At 46.0% G+C, this 6589-nt stretch overlaps 1 protein-coding gene across 1 annotated transcript in view; it reads right to left on the minus strand.

Annotated features, from left to right (window-relative positions):
* The window catches only part of LOC144607893 (uncharacterized), a 52922-nt gene that overhangs the window by 28270 nt on the left and 18063 nt on the right, over positions 1-6589 (minus strand). The gene's annotated exons all lie outside the window — the stretch shown is intronic.

Here is a 6589-nt window from a genome sequence, read left to right on the forward strand (position 1 = left end):
GCTTGAGGCTCAGTTAGTCATGGGCAAGTATGATGTTGTAGGGATCACTGAGACATGGCTACAAGAGGACCAGGGCTGGGAACTGAATATTCAGGGGTACACAACGTATAGAAAAGACAGACAGGTGGGCAGAGGGGGTGGGGTTGCTCTGATGGTAAGGAATGATATTCATTCCCTTGCAAGGGGTGACATAGAATCAGGAGATGTTGAATCAGTATGGATAGAAATGAGAAATTGTAAGGGTAAAAAGACCCTAATGGGAGTTATCTATAGGCCCCCAAACAGTAGCCTCGACATAGGGTGCAAGTTGAATCAGGAGATAAAATTGGCGTGTCAAAAATGTAATGCTACGGTGGTTATGGGAGATTTCAACATGCAGGTAGACTGGGAAAATCAGGTTGGAAATGGACCCCAGGAAAGAGAGTTTGTAGAGTGCCTTCGAGATGGATTCTTAGAACAGCTTGTACTGGAGCCTACCAGGGAGAAGGCAATTCTGGATTTAGTGTTGTGTAATGATCCTGATCTGATAAGGGGACTAGAGGTAAAAGAGCCATTAGGAGGCAGTGATCACAACATGATAAGTTTTACTCTGCAAATGGAAAGGCAGAAGGGAAAATCGGAAGTGTCGGTATTACAGTATAGCAAAGGGGATTACAGAGGCATGAGGCGGGAGCTGGCCAAAATTGATTGGAAGGAGGCCCTAGCAGGGAAGACGGTAGAACAGCAATGGCAGGTATTCCTGGGAATAATGCAGAGGTTGCAGGATCAATTTATTCCAAAGAGGTGGAAAGACTCTAAGGGGAGTAAGAGACACCTGTGGCTGCCAAGGGAAGTCAGGGACAGCATAAAAATTAAGGAGAGGAAGTATAACATAGCAAAGAAGAGTGGGAAGACAGAGGATTGGGACTCTTTTAAAGAGCAACAAAAGTTAACTAAAAAGGCAATACGGGGAGAAAAGATGAGGTACGAGGGTAAACTAGCCAATAATATAAAGGAGGATAGCAAAAGTTTTTTTAGGTACGTGAAGAGGAAAAAAATAGTCAAGGCAAATGTGGGTCCCTTGAAGACAGAAGCAGGGGAATTTATTATGGGGAACAAAGAAATGGCAGACGAGTTAAACCGTTACTTTGGATCTGTCTTCACTGAGGAAGATACACACAATCTCCCAAATGTTCTAGGGGCCGGAGAACCTAGGGTGATGGAGGAACTGAAGGAAATCCACATTAGGCAGGAAATGGTTTTGGGTAGACTGATGGGACTGAAGGCTGATAAATCCCCAGGGCCTGATGGTCTGCATCCCAGAGTACTTAAGGAGGTGGCTCTAGAAATAGTGGAAGCATTGGAGATCATTTTTCAATGTTCTATAGATTCAGGATCAGTTCCTGTGGATTGGAGGATAGCAAATGTTATCCCACTTTTTAAGAAAGGAGGGAGAGAGAAAACGGGTAATTATAGACCAGTTAGTCTGACATCAGTGGTGGGGAAGATGCTGGAGTCAATTATAAAAGACGAAATTGCTGAGCATTTGGATAGCAGTAACGGGATCATTCCGAGTCAGCATGGATTTACGAAGGGGAAATCATGCTTGACAAATCTACTGGAATTTTTTGAGGATGTAACTAGGAAAATTGACAAGGGAGAGTCAGTGGATGTGGTGTACCTCGACTTTCAGAAAGCCTTCGACAAGGTCCCACATAGGAGATTAGTGGGCAAAATTAGGGCACATGGTATTGGGGGTAGGGTACTGACATGGATAGAAAATTGGTTGACAGACAGAAAGCAAAGAGTGGGGATAAATGGGTCCCTTTCGGAATGGCAGGCAGTGACCAGTGGGGTACCGCAAGGTTCGGTGCTGGGACCCCAGCTATTTACGATATACATTAATGACTTAGATGAAGGGATTAAAAGTACCATTAGCAAATTTGCAGATGATACTAAGCTGGGGGGTAGTGTGAATTGTGAGGAAGATGCAATAAGGCTGCAGGGTGACTTGGACAGGTTGTGTGAGTGGGCGGATACATGGCAGATGCAGTTTAATGTAGATAAGTGTGAGGTTATTCACTTTGGAAGTAAGAATAGAAAGGCAGATTATTATCTGAATGGTGTCAAGTTAGGAGGAGGGGGAGTTCAACGAGATCTGGGTGTCCTAGTGCATCAGTCAATGAAAGGAAGCATGCAGGTACAGCAGGCAGTGAAGAAAGCCAATGGAATGTTGGCCTTCGTAACAAGAGGAGTTGAGTATAGGAGCAAAGAGGTCCTTCTACAGTTGTACCGGGCCCTGGTGAGACCGCACCTGGAGTACTGTGTGCAGTTTTGGTCTCCAAATTTGAGGAAGGATGTTCTTGCTATGGAGGGCGTGCAGCGTAGGTTCACTAGGTTAATTCCCGGAATGGCGGGACTGTCGTATGTTGAAAGGCTGGAGCAATTAGGCTTGTATACACTGGAATTTAGAAGGATGAGGGGGGATCTTATTGAAACATATAAGATAATTAGGGGATTGGACACATTAGAGGCAGATAACATGTTCCCAATGTTGGGGGAGTCCAGAACAAGGGGCCACAGTTTGAGAATAAGGGGTAGGCCATTTAGAACGGAGATGAGGAAGAACTTTTTCAGTCAGAGGGTGGTGAAGGTGTGGAATTCTCTGCCTCAGAAGGCAGTGGAGGCCAGTTCGTTGGATGCTTTCAAGAGAGAGCTGGATAGAGCTCTTAAGGATAGCGGAGTGAGGGGGTATGGGGAGAAGGCAGGAACGGGGTACTGATTGAGAGTGATCAGCCATGATCGCATTGAATGGCGGTGCGTACAGGCTCGAAGGGCCGAATGGCCTACTCCTGCACCTATTGTCTATTGTCTCTTGTGACAAATCATCCTTTACTTTAATTCTCACCACCAGTCAGTACTCCACCAGGGGGCGCCCTCAGCCCCTTCCTATAATCCCCATGCACTCACGACCACAGCCATATACCAGTCCAATTCAATCTACAAGTTTGCGGACGACACCACCGGGTGCTACTGTCAGTGTCAACCTCGCCAACAGCCTGTCTTGTCCCTTTCTTCTTTTGTTGTTTTTAGTCTGTTTTAATTGTATGTTTTAGTGAATCTTTAGTTTTTGTATGATGTGGGGGAAAACCTTTTTATCTCTTCCCTCGACGACGTAGCTGTGACTTTTTCCGTAACGTATCTCCGTCCTCACTGCGGCCTAACATCGTGGAGCTGGCAGTTCCTTTGTTAGGGATCAACTTCGGGAGCTCCAGCTGCAGGAGCATCGACTGCCCCGAATGCCTTGATCACAGACTGTGGGAGCTTCGAGCTGCGATCGATCGCCCCGACCGCGGGAGAAAAGGAGGAAGAAGGTAAATAGTTATTTGCCTTCCATCAGAGTGGGGAATGTGAGGTCGCCAAAAAACAAGATGGCCATGCTGCCTGCACTGGTGGGGACTCGGAGGGAGTGCCGTGAGTGCAGTGATCTCGGTGTTTGAGGGGATATCGCTACATTAGGAGTCTGGTGCAAGGGTGGACAGCTTTCTGACTGTTCGGGCGGACAGGGACTGCAGAGAGAGTGACAGTGATCGGTACAACTCTGGTCACATCACGGTGAAGGAGCGTGTGTGGGGCCCGGACAGTGAACTGATGGCTGTGGGTCTCTCCTTATGCTGTGTGCCCTGGGGATTCTCACACGCCGCTGTGATGGCTGTTTATATTTAATTTTTATGTCGTTTTTTTAAATCTTGTTGCTTTTTTGGTATGACTGTATGGCAAATCAAATTTCACTGCCTCTCAGTACACGTGATAATAAAGGACCATCGATATACAATAATGACAAGACGGAATATAGAAAGGAGATTGAGAATCTTGTAACTTGTTGCCAAGAAAACAACCTCTCCCTCAACATCAGCAAGATAAAGGAGATTGTGATTGACTTCAAGAAGCAAAGCAGTATACACACCCGATGGAACTGAAGTAGTGATGGTGGAAAGCTTCACCCCTGTCCCTCCTGAAGCACCTGTACCTGGAACATTGAGCTGCCAGTCCTGCCCCTCTCTTAACCAAGTTTCACTAATGGCTACAATGTCCCAGTCACATGTACCTATCCATGCCCCAAGCTCATCTGCCTTAACTGTCAGGCCCCTAGAATTAAAATACATGCAGTTTAAACCAATCTTCCTTCCTCACTCTCTGCCTTTATCCTGTCTATTCTGTCCACTAAACTTTCTCTCACCCCCTCCAAACCAACTTCTAACCTCTTACCTGCCTCTGTCCTGAGCTCCCACCCCCTGCCAATCTAGTTTAAACTATAGGTCGGTTAGTCTGACTTCGGTGGTTGGTAAGATTTTAGACTCCATTACAAAGAATGAGGTTACGAAGTACTGAGAAGTTCACGATAAGATAGGCTGAAGTCAGCAAGGCTTTGTGAAGGGGAGATCTTGCTTGACAAATTTGCTGGAATTCTTTGAAGAAGTAAATAGCAGGGCAGACAAAGCTGAGTCAGTAGATGTTGTTTACTTAGATTTTCAGAAAGCCTTTGATAAGGTGCCACATGTTAGGCTGCTCAGGAAGATGAGAGCCTATGGTATCAGAGGGCAGATACTGGCATGAATAGCGGGTTGGCTGGATGGCAGAAGACAAGAGTGGCAATGAAGGGGGCTTATTCTGGTTGGCTGCAAGTGACGAGTGGAGTTCTGCAGGGCTCGATGCTGCGGCCGCTACTCTTCATGTTGTATATTAATGATTTGGACGAAGGGATTGAAGGCTTTGTGGCAAAATTTGCAGAAGATACGAAAATAGGTGGAGGGGCAGGTAGTGCAGAGAGAGCAGGGACTCGGACAGGTTTGGAAAGTGGGCAGGTAAGTGGCAGATGGAATGTAGTGTCGCAAAGTGTGGAGTCATGCATTTTAGTAGTAAGAATAAATGCGTAGACTATTTTCTAATGGGATGAGAATCCAGAATCCAGAGGTACAAAAGGACTTGGCAGTGCTGGTTCAGGATTGCCAAAATGTTAATCTGCACGTCAGATCAGTACTAAAGAAAACAAACTCAATGCTGGTATTTATTCAAAGAGGGCTTGTACACAAAAACTGGGATGTAATGTTAAGGCTCTATAAGGCGCAGGTAAGGCCGGTTGAAATATTGTGAGCAATTTTGGGCACCATATCTGAGGATGTGCTGGCTCTGGAGAGGGTGCACAGGAGGTTTACAAGAATGATCCCAGGAACGAGTAGGTTAACCTATGATGAGCATTTGTCAGCACTGGGCCTGTACTCACTGGAGTTTAGAAGAATGAGGGGGGGGGGGGGGGGCTTCATTGAAACATACAGAATAGTGAAAGGCTTGGATAGAGTGGATGTGGAGAGGATGTTTCCACTAGTGGGAGAGTCTAGGACTAAAGGTCATAGCCTAATAATTAAAGTACTTTTAAAAAGGAGATGAGGAGAAATTCTTTGGTCAGAATTCTTTGCCACAGAAGGCTGTGGAGGCCAAGTCAGTGGATATTTTTAAGGCAGAGATAGATTCCCGATTAGTACAGGTGTCAGATGTTATGGGAGAAGGCAGGAGATTTTATAAATACATAAGGGGGAAAAGGGTAACTAGAGAGAGTGGACCTCTCAGGAATCAAAGTGATCACCTCTGTATTTACCGAGGAGAAAGACAGTAGGACGGAGGAACTTGGGGAAATGAATGGAATTGTCTAAAGAGCAGTTAGTGCTACCGTCGACGAAGTACTGAAGGTGCTGCTGTGTAGGAAGGTAGACAGATCTCCAGGGCCTGATCAGATATATCTGAGGACATTGCGGGAAACTAGAGAGGAAATTGTGAGAGCCCTGGTTGAAATTTACGAGTCTTCCTTACAGGAGAGGTAGCGGAAGACTGGACAGTGGCAAATGCTGTGCCTCTTTTTAAGAAGGGCTGCAGGCAAGATGCTGGGAACTATAGGCTGGTGAGCTTAACATCTGTAGTTGGAATGTTACTAGAGTATTCGGAGGGACAGGTTATTCAGGCATTTAATGGGCAAGGTCTGATTAGGGATAGTCAGCATGGTTTTGTACACGGGAGGTCGGGTCTCACAAATCTGATTGAGTTTTTTGAAGACGTGACCAAAAAGGTTGATGAGAGCAGAGTTGTAGAGGTTGTGTGCATGGATTTCAGTAAGGCATTCGAAAAGGTTCCGCATGGTAGGCTGCTCTGCAAGATTAGACTGCATGGGATTCAAGGAGTGATTGCTGAATGGATAGCAAATTGGCTCCATGGAAGAAAGCAGAGGGTGATCGTGGAAGGTTGCTTCTCGGACTGGAGGCCTGTGACTAGTGGTGTGCCTCAGGGTTCAGTGCTGGGCCCGTTACTATTTGTCATCTACATCAATGATTTGTACAAGAACATACAGGGGAAGATTAGCAAGTTTGCTGATGATACAAAAGTGAGTGGTTTTGCAGATAGTGAAGATGGTTGTGAAAGATTACAGCAGGATCTGGATTGATTGGCCAGGTGGGCGGAGGAATGGTTGATGGAATTTAATAGAGAAGTGTGAGGTGTTGCATTTTGGACATTGAACAAGGGCAGGACCTACACAGTAAATGGTAGGCCGCTGGGCAGT

Source organism: Rhinoraja longicauda, chromosome 30, assembly GCF_053455715.1.
Source record: "Rhinoraja longicauda isolate Sanriku21f chromosome 30, sRhiLon1.1, whole genome shotgun sequence".
NCBI lineage: Eukaryota > Metazoa > Chordata > Chondrichthyes > Rajiformes > Arhynchobatidae > Rhinoraja > Rhinoraja longicauda.